General features: G+C 46.2%; 1 protein-coding gene and 1 long non-coding RNA gene across 5 annotated transcripts in view; one reads left to right on the top strand and one right to left on the bottom strand.

The window, feature by feature from the left end:
* The window catches only part of tmem39b (transmembrane protein 39B), a 99,740-nt gene extending 90,646 nt beyond the window's left edge, over nucleotides 1-9,094 (bottom strand). The window contains exon 1 of one of the 4 annotated variants that reach the window (XM_052036645.1): nucleotides 8,991-9,094. The gene's annotated coding sequence lies outside the window, so the exon portion shown is untranslated. The remainder of the gene's footprint in view (nucleotides 1-8,990) is intronic. The other 3 variants (XM_052036650.1, XM_052036647.1, XM_052036648.1) reach the window with 3 other exon arrangements.
* A 7-nt stretch (nucleotides 9,095-9,101) lies between these two features.
* Nucleotides 9,102-17,114, top strand: LOC127581851 (uncharacterized). The gene is made up of 3 exons (XR_007958023.1): nucleotides 9,102-9,210; nucleotides 12,831-13,162; nucleotides 15,025-17,114. It is a non-coding gene; the product is annotated as an uncharacterized LOC127581851 (long non-coding RNA).
* Nucleotides 17,115-17,874: the final 760 nt, after the last annotated feature.

The following is a 17,874-nucleotide window of genomic DNA, read 5'->3' as shown; positions in this document are numbered from 1 at the left end:
TGCCCACATTTGGCCCATATCCCTCCAAACCTTTCCTATCCATGTACCTGTCCAAGTACCTTTTAAATATTGTTAATTTACCTGCCTCAACCACTTCCCCTGGTAGCTCAATGCATACACTAACCACCCTCTGGGTGAACAAGTTTCCCCTCAGGTTCCCATGAAATCTCTCCCCTCTCACATTAAACATAGGACATTACAGCACAGTACAGGCCCTTCGGCCCACGATGTTGTGCCGACATTTTATCCTACCCTAATATCTATCTAACCCTTGCCTCCCACATAGCCCTTCATTTCTTATCAACCTATGCTCTCTGGTTCTTGATTCCCCAACCCTGTGCACATTAACCCAATCTATGCCCCTCATGCTTCACCCCTTCCCTTCATTTTTTTTATATATACTGGCTACCTTCCCTTTATCTTTCAGGCCAGATGAAGATTCTCAACCCAAACACTGACTGTCCGTTTCCCTCCATAGATGCTGCCTGACCCACTCAGTTCCTTCAGCATCTTGTTTGTTGCTCCAGATCCCAGCATCTGCAGCCTTGTGCATGTGATAAGTTTAGATTGGCATCACAGTCACCACAAAGACTGTGGGCCAAAGAGTCTGTTCCTGTGCTGTACTGTTCTATGCTCTACCCTTATCAATCTTCATCACTACCTCAAAAAAACCTGAATCAAGTTTGTATGAACTCCCCCCCACCGCACAAAGCCATGCTAATTAGTCTATGCTTTCCCTGATGCAAGTAGACCCTATCCCCAACTATCTTCTCCAATAATTTCCCTACTACTAATTAGTTCTTGGATTTCCCATTCATTCTCATGAAATCAATCTCAGCATTTTCTGGTAAAGAAGTCAAGGGTGTCTTCAACATTGCTATTTATTGGTGGTATCGGAACTTATCAGATACTATGGACTTTGTGGCTCCTTCTGGCTGGGAGTCATCGGGTTATTTATGAAGTACTGACAGAATAATTCATTGGAATTTTTCAAGATTGATTCTATTGCAGCAGCGTTTCTGTTGCAAACATTCAGCAGCCAGGATGACAGATATGACAAATAGGATTAGGCAATGGTCCAAAGCAGTTGTTCTTACCTATCATGACGCAAATGAAGCAAACATCCTATGCGACATTGAACTTCAAGTGCTTGATGCAGTATTCACCTTAATTAATATAATAGTTCATCTCCAAACTCCTAGACCTGGGATTCAACACTTCCCTTTGCAACTGGATCTTTGACTTCCTGACCTACAGACCACAATCAGTATGGATAGGCAGCAACACCTCCGCCACAATTTTCCTCAACACTGGTGCCCCACAAGGCTGCATCCTCAGCCCCTTACTCAACTCCCTGTACACTCACGCCTGCATTGCCAGATTCTGCTCTAACTCCATCTACAAGTTTCCACCACAGTGGGCCGAATCTCAAATAACAATGAGTCGGAGTACGGTACATCAACAGGTCGAAAGGGTTTAGAGCTTCAAGTTACTAGGAGTGAACGTCACCATGAGCCTGCAGTGGCCCAAACACACATACACCATGTCAAAGAAAGCTCACCCGCACCTCTACTTCCTCAGGAGGCAAAAGAAATTTGACACATCCCCTTTGACCCTCACCAATTTTCATCGATGCACCATAGACAAGATGGACTCGACTTCACAATCAACTTCGTTATGACTTTGCACCTTATTTTCTACCTGCGCTGCACCTTCTCTGTAACTGTAACACTTTTTTTGTGCATTCTGTTATTGTTTTCCTTTGTACTACCTCAATGCAGTGTTGCAATAAAATGATCTGTATGGATGGCATGCAAAACCAATTTTTTCACTGTACGTCGGTAGATGTGGCAATAATAAACCAATTTACCAACTAAGCTTATTAATCAAATAAAAACAAAGGAATTACATTATAGGGAAACACCATGGATCTAGTGATCATAATTCCATTAGTTTCAAGATAATCATGGAGAAGGATAGGACTGATTCGGAGCAAGAGGGCTGCGAGTAGAACGGCCGAGGATTTCCGGAAGAGAAGCTAAGTTTATTTTTAGATTTACTACTCGGGAAAGGAGAGGCAAGACTGTGCAGACGCGTGACGTCAGCCAGTTGAGCGCGAAAGGTTTAAAAAGTCACGAAGTCTTCAGTGGTTTTGATTCGGAGCGAGAGGGCTGCGAGTAGAACAGCCGAGAATTTCCAGAAGAGAAGCTAAGTTCTTTTTTAAATTTATTACTCGGGAAAGGAGAGGCAAGACTGTGCAGGTGCGTGACGTCAGCCAGTTTAACGCGAAAGGTTTAAAAGAAAGACCGCCATATCCAGCGGGCAGCGTTTGGAGTAGGTAACAGGCAGTGAGGTAGCAGTGATTGGGCTTTGGCTCAAAGGGCTTAGGCGGTAACAGGCTTAGGAGGTAACGGGGCAAGGCGAGGAAGTAGTATGAGTGTGACGACGGTTGTCTGTGCTCGGTGTCAGATGTGGGAGATCCTGGAGTCTCCCAGCCTCCTGGATGGCCACATCTGCACCCGGTGTGTCAAGCTGCAGCTCCTAAGGGACCGTATTAGGGAACTGGAGAGGCAGCTCGATGACCTTCTTCTGGTCAGGGAGAATGAGGAGGTGATAGAAAGGAGTTATAGGTAGGTGGTCACACCGGGGCCACAGGAGACAGGCAAGTGGGTCACAGACAGGAGGGGGAAGGGGAAGAGTCAGGTACTGGAGAGTACCCCTGTGGCTGTACCCCTTGACAATATGTTCTCCTGTCTGAGTACTGTTGGGGGAGACAGCCAACCTGGGGGAAGCAACAGTGGCAGTGCCTCTCGCACAGAGTCCAGCCCTGTGGCTCAGAGGGTGGGGAAAGGGAGAGGAGAGCAGCAGTGATAGGGGATTGGATAGTTCAGGGGATAGATAGGAGGTTCTGTGAGAGAGATCGAGAATCCCAGATGGTCTGTTGCCTCTCTGGTGCCAGAGTCTGTGATATCTCGGATAGAGTTCTAGATATTCTCAGGAGAGAGGGTGAGCAGCCAGATGTCGTGGTCCATGTTGGGACCAATGACGTGGATAGGAAGGAGGAGGAGGTCCTGTAAAGAGAGTTTAGTGAATTAAGTGCAAAGTTGAAGGACTGGATCTCCGGGGTTGCAATCTCAGGATTGCTACCTGTGCTACGTGCTAGTGAGGCTAGAAATAGCAGGATAATGCAGCTAAATACGTGGCTAAGGAGCTGGTGCAGGATGGAGGGCTTCAGGTTTCTGGACAATTGGGCTTTGTTCTAGCGAAGGTGGGACCTGTCCCAACGGGACGGTTTGCACCTGAAATGGAGGGGGACTAACATACTTGCGGGTAGGTTTGCTGGTGCTGCTCCGGGGGGTTTAAACTAGATTTGCAGGGGAAGGGAACCAGAGTGTTAGGGCAGATAGTGAGGAGGAGGAGTAGGATAAAGGTCCTGCGAGGACTGCAGGTATAGACAGAAATCAAAGGTTTGTACGTGATAGAAATGTTCTCAGGTGCATCTATTTCAATGCAAGGAGTATTGTAGGAAAGGCAGATGAGCTTTGGGCGTGGATTGGCCCATGGGATTACGACGTTATTGCTATTAGTGAGACTTGGTTGCAGGAGAGGTAGGACTGGCAGTTTAATGTTCCAGGGTTCCATTGTTTCAGATGTGATAGAGGGGGAGGGATGAAAGGGGGAGGAGTGGCGTTACTAGTCAGGGAAAATATCACAGCTGTGCATGGGCAGGACAGCCCGGAGGGCTCGTCTACAGAGGCCATATGGGTGGAGCTGAGGAACAGGAAAGGTGTGACCACACTAATAGGGTTGTATTAAAGACTGCCCAATAGTCAGAGAGAATTGGAGGAGCAAATCTGTGGAGAGATAGCAGACTGATGTAAGAAACAGTAAGTTGTAATAGTAGGGGATTTTAACTTTCCACATATTGACTGGGACTCCCACACTGTGAAAGGGCTGGATGGCTTGGAGTTTGTCAAATGTGTTCAGGTAAGTTTTCTAAATCAATATATAGAGGTACCAATGAGAGAGAATGCAATGCTCAATCTCCTATTAGGGAATCAGACAGGTCAGGTGACAGAAGTATGTGTCGGCAAACATTTTGGGTCCAGTGACCATAATGTCATTAGTTTCAAGTTAATTATGGATAAGGATAGGTCTGGTCCTTGAGTTAAGGTTCTAAATTTTGTGGAAATGAGAAAGGATCTAGGAAGAGTGGATTGGGATAAGTTGTTTTCTGGCAAGGATGTGTTCAGTAAGTGGAAGGCCTTCAAAGGTGAAATTTTGAGAGAGCAGAGTTTGCATGTTCCTGCCAGAATTAATGGCAAAGTTAACAAGCACAGGGAACATTGGTTTTCAAGGGATATTGGTGATCTAGTTAAGAAAAAAAGAGAGGTGTATAGCAGGTATTGACAACTAGGAACAAATGAGGTACTTGAAGAGTATAGAAAATGTAAGAAAATACTGAAGAAAGAAATCAGGAAAGCAAAAAGAAGACATGAGGTTGCTTTGGCAGATAATGTGAAGGTAAACCCAAAGAGTTTCTACAAGTATATCAAGAGTAAAAGGATTGTCAGGGACAAAATTGGTCCCCTAGAAGATCAGGGTGGTTGTCTTTGTGTGGAGCCTCAGGAGATGGAGGGGGGAGATTTTAAACAGTTTTTTTGTATCAGTATTTACTCAGGAATAGTGGATGTGGAAGGAAGGGAAACAAGCAGTAGTGTCATGGAATACATAGAGATTAAAGAGGAGGAGGTGCTTGCTGCCTTACAGCGAATAAAGGTAGATAAATCCCCCGGGCCTGACAGGATATTTCCTTGGACCTTGAGAGCGACTGGTGTAGAAATTGCAGGGGCCCTGGCAGATATATTTAAAATGTCCTTAGCCACGAGTGTGGTGCCAAAGGGCTGGAGGGTAGCTCATGTTGTTCCGCTGTTTAAAAAAAGGCTCTAAAAGTAAACCAGGTAATTATAGGCCAGTGAGCCTGACATCAGTAGTAGATAAATTATTGGGAGGTGTTCTGGAAGATCGGATATACAAGTATTTGGACAACCAAGGGCTGATTAAGGATAGTCAGCATAACTTTGTGCGTGGTGGATCATGCTTAACAAATCTTGTAGAGTTTTTCGAGGAGGGTACCAACAAAGTAGATGAAGGAAAAGCTATGGATGTTGTATACATGGAGTTTAGTAAGGCCTTTGACAAGGTCCCACATGGGAGGTTAGTTCAGAAGGTTCAGACACTAGGTGTCCATGGAGAGGTTGTAAAGTGGATTCGAAATTGGCTGTGTGGGAGAAGACAGAGTGGTAGTGGATGATTGTTTCTCAGACTGGAGGTCTGTGACTAGTGGTGTGCCTCAGGGACCTGTGCTGGGGCCATTGTTGTTTGTTGTCTATATCAATGATCGAGATGATAATGTGGTAAATTGGATCAGCAAGTTTGCTGATGACACTAAGATTGGAGGCGTTGTGGACAGTGAGGAAGGCTTTCAAAGCTTGCAGAGGGATCTGGACCAACTGGAAAAATGGGCCAGAAAATGGCAGATGGAATTTAATGCAGACAAGTGTGAAGTGTTGCATTTTGGAAGGACAAATCAAGGGAGGACATACACAGTAAATGGTAGGACACTGAGGAGTGCGGAGGAACAAAGGGATCTGGGCGTTCAGATACATAATTCTCTGAAAGTGGCGTCACAGGTAGACAGGGCTGTAAAGAAGGCTTTTGGCATCCTGGCATTCATAAATCAAAGTATTGAGTATAGGAGTTGGGATGTCATGGTAAGGTTGTATGAGACATTGGTGAGGCCAAATTTGGAGTATTGTGCGCAGTTCTGGTCACCTAACTATAGGAAGGATATAAGTAAGATTGCAAGAGTGCAGAGAAGATTTACTAGAATGTTGCCAGGTCTTCAGGAGTTGAGTTACAGGGGAAGATTGAACAGGTTCGGACTTCATTCCTTGAAGCATAGAAGAATGAGGGGAGATATGATCAAGGATTACAAAATTATGAGGGGTATAGACAGAGTAAATGTGAGCAGGCTCTTTCCACCTAGATTAGGAGAGATAAGTACTAGAGGACATGGCTTTAGGGTGAAAGGGGAAAGGTTTAGGGGGAACTTCTTCACTCAGAGAGTGGTGGGAGTGTGGAATGAGCTGCCATCTGATGTGGTAAATGCGGGCTCACTCTTAAATTTTAAGAATAAATAAGATAGATATATGGAGGGGAGAGGTCTGGAGGGTTATGGACCGAGTGCAGGGCAGTGGGACTAGCAGAATGAAGTTTTGGCACAGACTAGAAGGGCCGAATGGCCTGTTTTCTGTGCTGGAGTGTTCTATGGACTGGTCCTCTGAGATTCTAAATTGGAGTAAGGCCAATTTTGCTGGCATCAGAAGGGATCTTGCTGTTTTCTGGCAAAGAGATGCTTGGTAAGTGAGGCTTTCAAAAGTGAAATATTGAGAGTACAGAATCTGTATGTTCCTGTTAGAATAAAAGACCAGGCTAACAGCTTTAGGGAACCTTGGTTATTGAGGCCCTGGTAAAGAAAAACATGGCGTACGTCAGGTATAGGCAGTTAGGATCAAATGAGGCACTTGAGGAGTACAAGAAAGGCAAGAGAACACTTGAAAGAGAAATCAGGAGGACAAAAAGAGGACATGAAGTTGCTCTGGCAGACAAGGTGAAAGAGAATCCCAAGGGTTTCTATAGCTATATTAAGAGCAAAAGGGACAAAATTGGTCCTCTTGAAGATCAGCGTGGTCATCTGTGCTTGGAGCGGAAAGAGATGGGGGAGATCTTAAATGAATTTTCTGCATCTGTATTTACTCTGGAGACAATGGAACTGAGGGAAAAGAGTAGCGAGGTCATGGACCACATCTGGATTATGAGAGAGGTGGTGCTGGCTGTCTTGAGGTGAATGAAGGTGGATAAATCCCCAGGGCCTGACGAGGTGTCCCCTCGGACCTTGTGGGAGGCTAGTGCAGAAATTGCAGGGGCCCTGGCGGAGATACTTAAAACATCCTTAGCCGCAGGTGAGGTACCGGAGGACTAGAGAATAGCTAATGTTGTTCAAGAAAGGCTTGAAGAACAAGCTGGGAAATTATAGGCCTGACATCAGTCGTGGGTATATTAATGGAAGGTATTCTAAGGGACAGGATATTTAAGTATTTGGATAGACAGGGCCTGATTAGGGATAGTCAACATGACTTTGTGCGTGGTAGGTCACATCTAACCAACCTTAGTTTTTCAAGGAGGTTACCAAGAAGGTTGATGAAGGAAAGGTGGTTGACATTTTTACATGGACTTTAGCAAGGCCTTTGACAAAGTCCCGCATGGGACGCTGGTCTAGAAGATTAAGTCGCTTGGCATTCAGGATGAATTAGTCAGTTGGATTCAACATTGGCTTAGTGGGAGAAGCCAGAGAGTGGGAGTAGATGGTTGTCTCTCTGACTGGAGGCCTGCGACTAGTGGTGCGCTGCAGGGATCGGTGCTAGGTCCGTTGTTATCATCTATATTAATGATTTGGATGATGATGCGGTAAACTGGATCAGCAAATTTGCAGATGACACAAAGATTAAGGGCATTGTGGACAGCGAGGAAGGCTATCAGAGCTTGCAGTGTGACCTTGACCAGCTGGCATGAGCTGAAAAATGGCAGATGGAATTTAATGCAGACAAGTGTGAAGTGTTGCACTTTAGGAAGACAAACCAGAATAAACATACACAGTGAATGGTCAGGCTCTGAGGTGTGCAGTAGAACAAATGGACCTGGGAATACAGATCCATAATTCCTTGAAAGTGGCACCACAGGTACATAGGGTCGTAAAGAGAGCTTTTAGCACACTGGCCTTCATAAATCAAGGCACTGTGTACAGGAGTTGGGATGTAATGTCTAAGTTGTACAAGACGTTGGTGAGGCCGAATTTAGAGTGTTGTGTGCAGTTCTGGTCACCTACCTACAGGAAAGATATCAATAAGCCTGAAAGAGTGCAGAGAAAATTTACAAGGATGTTGCCAGGTCTTGAGGACCTCAGTTATAGGAAAAGGTTGAATAGGTTCAGACTGAATTCTCTGGAGCGCAGGAGAATGAGGGGAGATCTTATAGAAGTATACAAAATTATGAGGGGTATAGATAGGGTGAATGCATGCAGGCTTTTTCCATTCAGGTTGGGTGAGACGAGAACTAGAGGAGTTAGGTTTACGGTGAAAGAGGAATCTGAGGGAAAAATTCTTTAGAGGGTGATGCGAGTTTTGAATGAGCTGCCAGCAGAAGTAGTGGATGTGGGTTCAATTGTAACATTTAAGAGATTTGGATAGGTACATGGATGGAAGGGGTTTGGAGGGATATGGTATGGGTGCAAGTAGATGGGGCTAGGCAGATGATCAGGTCGGCATGGACTAGATGGGCCAAAGGGCCTGTTACCGTGCTGTAGTACTCAATGACAATGACATCAAGATAAACTTGCAACTGAATCTTTCAGGCTGAATACCGACACAATAATTAATGAGTATAGACCAACCAATAGCAGCAGTGAGAACACATTGAGGCATCTATGATGTACCACCCAGTTCCCTTTGTCCTGTACTGTACACACTAACACAACTTGCGGATGTCGTTAGGGAATGGCTGGCTTGCATGAGGGCTGTACTGTGGTGGGCTACAGCGTGAAAGGTACAGACAGGGTTTCGGGGTAAGATTAGTTATACAATTGCGGCCATTTAGAGGGGTGGTCAGGTGAAGATTCGGGTTCGGGGGACATCTGGTTGTGACTGGGCGTGTCGGGGGGAGAGAAACCGGCCGCTCCTGAGCAGATTCGCAGCTCCGGCTCAAACCTGGACAGCGGCGCCAGTTCTCAGTCGGGCCTCCTGAATCACAAGCGGAAACCAAGCAACAGAACAGCCGGTTCCCAGTCTGCGCCACCCCGAGGCCTGAACCACGACTGTACGCGGCTACGGCGAAAACTGATAGGCTTTCAACGACGATGACTAATAACTCACCAGACCTGCCAAGCAGCCAGCTCCGCACGGCTACTGAATAAACACCAAATAATCCGCAAACAACCGCATCTACGACCTGGCGCCGCAAACAGCCGGAGAGAAGCGGTTGAGCGCGCATGCGCGGCCAGAAACGCGCCACCAGCGGAGCGCGTGTTTACGTCAGCGGAGCGCGAGCAGCGGGTCAAGTGAAGAGATGGCGGTGGAGACTTGAGCTCGGGAGGTAGGGCTGCCGTGTCTCTGAATGTCCGCTGTGGGGGTTTAACATCTCCGTGTACCTCTGGAAGGTTTGATAGCCCTCTATTTTTGTCTTGAATGGTGGTCAAACCGCTCCTCCCCACCAACACATTCATTGTCTGAACAGCGCTGCTCCAAATATTTACTTCACATCAAAGATAGCATTCACCCTGCGGTTTGAGAGGGAGAAGCTGCAATCAGGTGTATCGGTGTTACAGCTGAGTAAAGGTAACTGCAGAGGCATGAGAGAGGAGCTGGTCAAAGTTGATTGGATGCGAGCGGGGATGATGACAGAGCAGCAATGGCAGGAGTTTCTGGGAGCAATTCGGAAGATGCAGGATCAGTTCACCACAAAGAAGCAGCAACGTTCTAAAGGGAGGATGAGGCGACTGTAGCTGACACAGGAAGTCAAAGACAGCATAAAAGTGAAAGGGAGGGCATACAGTATTGCAAAAATCAGTGGGAAGCTAGAGGATTAGGAAGCTTTTAAAAACCAACAGAAGGCAACTAAAAAAGCATAAGAGAGAAAAGATGGAATATGAAGGTAAGCTAGCCAATAATATAGAAGAAGATACCAGAAGTTTTTTCAGATATATAAAGAGTAAAAGAGGCAAGAGTGGACATTGGACCACTGAAAAATGACTGGAGAGATAGTAATGGGGAACAAAGAAATGGTGGACAAACTGAATAAATGTTTGGTGTCAGTCTTCACCGTGGAAGACATCAGCAAAATGCCAGAAATTCGAGAGAATCAGAGCAAAAGTGAATGTCATCACTTTTACTAAGGAGGAGGTGCGTGGGAAGCTTAAAGGTCTGAAGGTAGATAAGTCACCTACACCAGATAGACTACACCCCAGGGTTCTGAAAGAGGTAGCTGAAGAGATTGTGGAGGTATTAGTAGTGATCTTTCAAGAATCACTGCAGTCAGGAATGGTTGCAGAGGACTGGAAAATCACAAACGTCACTCCACTCTTTAAGAAGGAAGGAAGGGAGGGAGGCAAAAGACAGGAAATTATGGGCCGGTTAGCCTGACTTCAATGGTTGGTAAGATGTCCATAAAGAGTCCATTATTAAGGATGAGGTTTCAGGGTACTTGGAGACACATGATAAAATAGGCCAGTCAGCATGTTTACCTTGAGGGGAAATCTTGCCTGACAAATCTGTTAGAATCCTTTGAGGAAGTAACAGGGAGGATAGACAAAGGAGACCCAGTGGATATTGTTTACTTGGATTTTCAGAAGGCCTTTGACAAGGTGCTGCACACGAGGCTGCTAAACAAGACAGGAGCCCATGATATTACAGGAGAGGTACTAGCATGGATAGAAGATTGGATGACTGGCAGAAGGCAAAGAGTGGGAATAAAGGGGGCCTTTTCTGGTTGGCTGCTGGTGACCAGTGGTGTTCTGCAGGGATCGGTGTTTGGTTCACTACTTTTCATGTTATAAGTTAATGATCTGGATGACAGAATTGATGGCTTTGTGGCCAAGTTTGCGAATGATACAAAGATAGGTGGATGGGCAGGTAGTGTTGAGGAAGTAGGGAGTCTGCGGAAGGACTTGGACAGGTTGGGAGAATGGGCAAAGAAGTGGCAGATGGAATACAGCATAGGGAAGTATATGGTCATGCACTTTGGTAGAAGGAATAGAGGGTATAGAGGAGGTTGATGAGAATGATCCTGGGGATGAAAAGGTTTAAGTATGAGGAGCATTTGATGTCTCTGGGCCTGTACTCACTGGAGTTGAGAAGGATGAGGGGGAATCTGATTGAAACCTACCCAATACTGAAAGGCCTGGATGGAGTGGATTTGGAAGGATGTTTCCTGTAGTGGGCGTGTCTAGGACTAGAGGGCACAGCCTCAGAAAACAAGTATTTCCCTTTAAAACAGAGATAAGGAGGAATTTCTTTAGCCAGAGGGTGGTGAATCTGCAGAATTCATTGCCGCAGACGGCTGTGGTTTGGAGGCCAAGTTATTGGGTGTATTTAAAGTGGAGGTTGATAGGTTCTTGATTAATAAGGGCGTTAAAGGTTAGGGCCAGGATGATTTTTTTATATTTCAACAATAAACTTCATTCACACAAAAATAATACAAAAGATGAAACAGTTCAAAATTTATACATTCATGGCCCATGCATTAAGTAGTTTTAACTTATTTTTTAAAACTATAGCACCATTGCCACTTATGTGTCCTCCCTGGTGTGATACATCATTTCAATATTTGAGGGGCTTCCCCACCTGACTCAGCCCCTCCATGTGTGTTAGTGGAAGGAGCCAAGACTGTGGTCCTTCCCCACAAAGCCTTTGCATTGGATGCACCGAGCACGTACTCCTGCAACTTGGAATGTGCCAGTTGGCAGCATTTCTTTACAGACATCTCACTGTGCTGGAAGACCAACAAGTTTCAGGCAGACTTTCACTGAGTTGATGACATTCCAGCAGCACTTGATGTCTCTCTTGGTGTGTGCCTCTGGGAACAGCCCGGAGATCAGAGAGTCCTCTGTTATGCAACTGCTTGGTATGAACCGAAACAAGGGCCCTTGCATCCTTCTCCACACCCTCTTAGCAAATCCAGAGTCTGCAAAGAGGTCGGTGTGGTACAGTTATAAACATTGGTGAGGGTGAACGGATTTCTTTAGCCTCCTGAGGAAACAGAGGTGCGCTTTCTTGGCCATGGTTGGAACAGGACAGGTATTATTGGTGATGTTTACTCCTAGGAACTTAACGCTCTCAACCATCTCCACCTCAGCACCATCAAAGTAAGCAGGAGCGTGTGGACCATCCGTTTCCTGAAATCAATAACCAGCTCTTTTGTTTTGCTGACATTGAGGGAAAGGTTGTTGTCATGACACCATGCTACTAGGTTCTCTATCACCTTCCTATACTCATCGTTATCTGAGATTCAGAGAAACAAGTGACTGCAGATGCTGGAATCTGGATGAAAAACACTTTGATGCTGGAGGAACTCAACAGGCCAAGTAGCATCCATGGAGAAGAGCAAATATTGATTGCCTGCTTTTCTCCATGGATGCTGCCTGGCCTGCTGAGTTCCTCCAGCATGATAGTGTGTTTTATCTGAGATTCAACCCACTACGATGGTGTCATCTGCAAATTTGTAGATGGAGTTAGAGCAGAGTCTGGCTACACTGGCTTGGAGTGTATAGGGAGTAAGGTAGGGGGCTGAGGATGCAGCCTTGTGGGGCACAAATGTTGAGGATGTTGTGGTGGAGGTGTTGCTGCCTATCCCTATTTATTGCGATCTGTTGGTCAGAAAGTCAAGGATCCAGTTGCAAAGGCAGGTGTTGAGTCCCAGGTCTATGAGTTTAGAGATGAGTTTGTTTGGAATTAATGGTCTTGAAGGCGGAGCTGTAGTTAATAAATAGTAGTTTGACGTGGGTGTCTTTATTATCCAGATGCTTCAGAGATGTGTGTTGGGCCAGGGAGCTGGCATCTGCTTTCGACTTGTTTTGGCGATGGGTGAAATTGCAGTGGGTCAAGGTTGCCTGGGATGCTGAAGTTTATGTGTGCCATGGCCAGCCTCTCCATCGTGATGGTGGATATCAGAGCCAGATAGTCATTCAGGCATATTACCTTATTTTTCTTTGGTACCAGGATGATGGTGGTCTTCTTAAAGCAGATGGGAACCTCTGATTGGTTAAAAATGTCTGCAAATACTCCTGCCAGCTGATCTGCACAGGATCTAAGGACACGGCCAGCGACACCATCTGGGCCAGATGCTTTCTGTGGGTTCACTCTCCAGAAGACTGATCTGACGTCTGCAACAGTGACTGTGGGTACAGGTGCATTGGAAGCTGTTGGGGCATATGGTGACATTCCATTTCCCTTCTGTTCAAAACGTGCATAGAATGAATTAACCTCATCAGGGAGGGATGTGCAGTTGTTGGCGATGCTGCCCGATTTTGTTTGGTAGCCCACTATAACAGGTAAGCCCTGCCACAACTGACGACTGGTCTGGATCTCGATTTTGGACTGGTATTGTCTCTTGGCATCTGTGATAGCTTCATGAAGGTTGTATCCCAATGTCTTGTATGGGTCACCGTCACCCAATTTGAACGCCACAAACCTGGAGTTCAGTGAGGAGTGGATCTCTTGGTTCGTCCATGATTTCCAGTTTGAGAACACACAGATTGACCTCTTCAGTACACAGTCCTCCACACACTTGCCGATTAAAGTCCGTGACGGTGGTGATATGCTCATCTAGGTTGGCTGCTGAGTCTTTGAACATGGACCAGTCTACCAACTCAAAGCAGTCACGTAGAACCTTATCTATTTCCTCAGACCAGCACTGTATGACTTTCTGTACTGGATCCTCGCATTTCTGTTTCTGTTTGTATACAGGGAGAAGGAGCACAGCCTGGAGGTCTGATTTACCAAATGTAGGTGGGGGGGGGGGGGGTGGATCGGTAGTCATCTTTGATGGTTGTATAGCAATGGTCAAGGGCATTTGAGCCCCTGGTGGGACAAGAGATGTGCTGGTAGTATTTTGGTAGCACACTCTTGAAGTTGGCCCTTTGGCCCACCATGTCTGTGCCAACCATGATGCCAATCTAAATTAATCCCATCGCCTGAACGTGGTCTGGATCCCTCCAATCCCTGCCTGTTCATGTGTCTGTCCAAATGTCTCTTAAACATTGCTATCGTATCTGCTTCTACCACTTCCCCTGGCAGCACATTCCAGACACCTACCAGTCTCTGTGTGGGGGGAAAAAAAAACTTGCTTTGTAAATCTCCTTTAAACTCTTCCCCCCCACCCCCCCCCTTACATTATACCTATGCCCTCTAGTAATTGACATTTCCACCCTGGGAAAAGGACTCTATCTACCCTATCTATGATTCTCATTATTTTATGTATTTCTATAAGGTTGCCCCTCAGCCTCTGATGTTCCAGAGAAAACAATCTAAGTTTGTCCAACCTGTCCTGATAGCTAATACACTCCAAACCAGGCAACATCCCAGTGAACCTCCACTGCACCCTCTCCAAACTCTTCACATCCTTCCTATAATGCGGTGACTTGAACTGCACACAATACTCCTGATACCTCACCAATGTTTTATATGGCTGCAACATGACTTGCCAACTTTTGTACTCATCACCCAGAATGATGCAGGCAAGCACACCTTTACTACCCTGTCCAATAGCCTTACCATTTTCAAGGAGCTGTGGACTTGCGGCTCAAGATCTCTCTGTACATCAATGCTGCTACGGGTCCTGCCATTTACTGTACGTTTTCCCCTTGCATTTGACCTCCCAAAATGTATCACCTCACACTTAAACTCCATCTGCATTTCTCCACCCAAATTACCAACTGATTTATATCTTGCTGTATCTTTCGACAACCTTTTTCACTATCCACAACTCCACCAAACAAAAACAGTGGGAGGGGTGGTGAGGGAGCACTGCTCTGTGGGAAGGTCAATGAGGGAGTGACGCTCCACAGGAGGGGTGGTGAGGGAGGAGGCCTGGACAAAAACAGTGGGGAGGGAAAATAGAGAGGGAGAAGAGACAAAGGAGTGTTGGAGAGATAGGAGGGGCAGAGGAGAGAGGGGAGGGGTTAAGGGGAGAGGAGAGGAGAGAATGATGGAGGGGAGAGAGGAAGAGGAGATAAAGTAGTGTGGGAGTACTAGGGAGTGAAAGTAATTGGGGAGATGGGAAGAAGTGGGAGAAGGAGAAAGGGAGAAGAGAGAGAGTAGGCAGGAGGGAGTGTAGAGAAGGAGGGGAAACTCACACACCCCCGCAAAGCCCTTGCATTTTCTCCCTCACCATCTGTTGTCTGTTTCCTTTCAGGCCTCCAGGTCTATGAAGAGTCTCAGAATAAACATGGCTACAGTGACTCAATCAACATGCCAGTTCAGTCCATGCTCCAGACCATCTCCCAAGGCCTAATCCAGATACCAGGCCCTTTGACAGGCCCTAACCCAGGATCCAGGGTAGAGACACTCATGCAGGACTTAATCCAGGCTCTAGAACACATACTCAGATGACCTATTCCAAGGTCAGCTATAGCCCTGATCTGGGCATAATCTGACCTCTGTACCCTGGTCTGTGCCCTGTCCAGCCTTTGTACCTCTGGTCTGAGCCCCATCCGGCCTTTGTACCCCTTGTCTGGGCCTTGGGAGAAGGGAGCTGGTTGGAACAAGAGGAAGGTGGGAGCGATGGCTCTTGGGAGGGAGCCAGTGCATGTGGACAAGGTACCAAATGAGTGCTTCGCATCAGTATGCACCAAGGAGAAGGACATGGAGGATTGTGAGATTGGGAGGGATATGCTGATATTCTGGAGCATGTTGAGATCAAGAAGGAGGAGGTGTTGGGTCTATTGAAGAACATTAAGGTGGGTATGTCCCTAGGGCCTGATGGGATCTATCCCAGGTTATTGAGAAGTGCAAGATAGGAGATTGCTGGAGCCTTGATAAAGATCTTTGTTTCCTCTCCAGCCACAGGCAAGGCCCCAGAGGACTGGAGAGTAGCCAATTTTGTTTCTTCATTTAAGAAGGGCAATAGAAATAATACAGAAAATTATGGGCTGGTGAGCCTCACATCAGTAGTAGGGTAGAGGATTCTTAGGGATAGGACTTACTCACATTTGGAAAGGGGATAGTCGGCATGCTCTTATGCAAGGCAGGTCACGTCTTACAAACTTGACTGAGTTTTTTGAGGAGGTGACAAAGATGATTGATGAGGGTAGGGCAGTGTACGTTGTAGTAAGGCATTTTACAAGGTCCGTCACAGTAGGCTGACCCAGAAGATTATGATGCATGGGATACAAGGTGACTTGGAAGATTGGATTCAAAATTGGCTTGGCCATAGAAGACAGTAGTGGAGGGGTGTTATTCTAACTGGAGGTCTGTGACCAGTGGTGTTCTGCAGGGATCAGTGCTGGGACCTCTTTTGATTGTGATATGTATAAATGATTAGGATGAAGATGTAGATGTGCTAATTAGTAAGTTCACAGACAACACAAAAATTGGTGGAGTTGTAGATAGTTAAGTACGTTGTCAAAGGATATAGCAGGATATAGATCAGTTGCAGATATGGGTGGTGAAATGGGAGATGGTGTTTAATCTGGGCAAGTGTGAGGTGTTGGACTTTGGGATTCAAATGCAAGGGAATTGTACACAATAAATGGCAGGATGCTTAAGAGAATTGATGTACAGTGGGATCTTGGGGTCCAAGTCCATAGCTCCCCAAAAGTGGCAACACAGGTAGATAGGGTGGTAAAGAAGGCATGCGGCTTTCTTGTCTTAATCGGTCAGGGCATTGCGTATAAGAGTAAGGAAGTCATGTTGCAGCTTTATAAAACTCTGATTAGGGTGCATCTGGAATATTGCGTTAAATTCTGGTCGACCCATTATAGGAAGGATGTGGAGGCTATGGAGAGGGTGCAGAAGAGGTTTACCAGGATGCTGCCTGGATGCTATAAGGAGTGGTTGGACAAACTAGGGTTGTTTTCTCTGGAGTGGCGGAGGCTGTGGGGAGACCTAATAGAAGTTTATAGAGTTATGAGAGGCACAGATAGAATAGGCAGCTGGTATCTTTTTCCCAGGGTCAAAATGTCTAATACTAGAGGGTATGTATTTAAGGAAATTCAAAGGAGATATACGAGGCAGTTTTTTACACAGAGTGGTAGGTGCCTGGAATGTGCTGCCAGGGGTGGTGGTGGAAGGAGCTTTGATAGAAGCATTTAAGAGGCTCTTAGATAGGCACATGAATATGCAGAGAATGGAGGGATATGGACCATGTGCAGGCAGAATAGATTAGGTGTCATTGCTTTCACTTGTTCGGCACAACATCATAGGCCAAAGAGCCTGTTACTCTGCTGTACTCTTCTATGTTCTGTGGAAGAAATCAATGGGTTGAGAAGTAAAAGGGATGGTTGATGTCTTGAGTCAATATCCTGCATCTGAATGCTGGGGGTTGTAAGGTGGGGTGGGAGGGATAAATGGCCAGTATATAGAAGTGTGGTGGAGGGGCAAGACAGGAACTGGTAATTGATAGTTGGAACCAGATGATGGAGGTAATGATAGGCAGATGGAGTAGGTGAAGGAGGGGAAGAACTGGGAAAGGTGATCAGAGGGAGAGAAAACCTGGAGGACTGGTGAGAGTGGAAAAGGAACACAGAGGGTGTGGGTTACCAGAAACTGGAGACCAAGCATAGGCTAGGTGACTGTTTCTCAGCACCTGCCCCCTTTCCGCAACAACCATTGCAAGTCATTTCAATGCCCCTTCCCATTCCCACACCAAACTGTCTGTTATTGGCCTTCACTACCATGGTGACAACAAAACAATATTCCACCTGGCTAGCCAACAGCCGGATGGTATGAACATGGATTTTCTATTTTCAGGTAATCCACACCCCATGGATTCCCTTCCCACTCTTACCACTCCACCCAGGTTCTCTGTCACTTTGTCCACTTTTCCCATGCCCTCCCCTCCCCCACAGCGTGGCTTCATCCACCCAATTTTCCCCCTACTGATCTGGTTCCACCTATCACATTGAGACATAGAGTCATACAGCATGGAAACAGGCCACTCGGCCTACAACGTCCATACTGACCAGTAAGCAACCATACACACTAATCCCATCTCCCATACCCTTCTACACAGAAGCAATTAAAGTGCTTATCTAGATGCTTCTTA

Source organism: Pristis pectinata, chromosome 22, assembly GCF_009764475.1.
Source record: "Pristis pectinata isolate sPriPec2 chromosome 22, sPriPec2.1.pri, whole genome shotgun sequence".
Taxonomy (NCBI): Eukaryota; Metazoa; Chordata; class Chondrichthyes; order Rhinopristiformes; family Pristidae; genus Pristis; species Pristis pectinata.
This window is presented reverse-complemented; position numbering and strand designations above follow the sequence as displayed.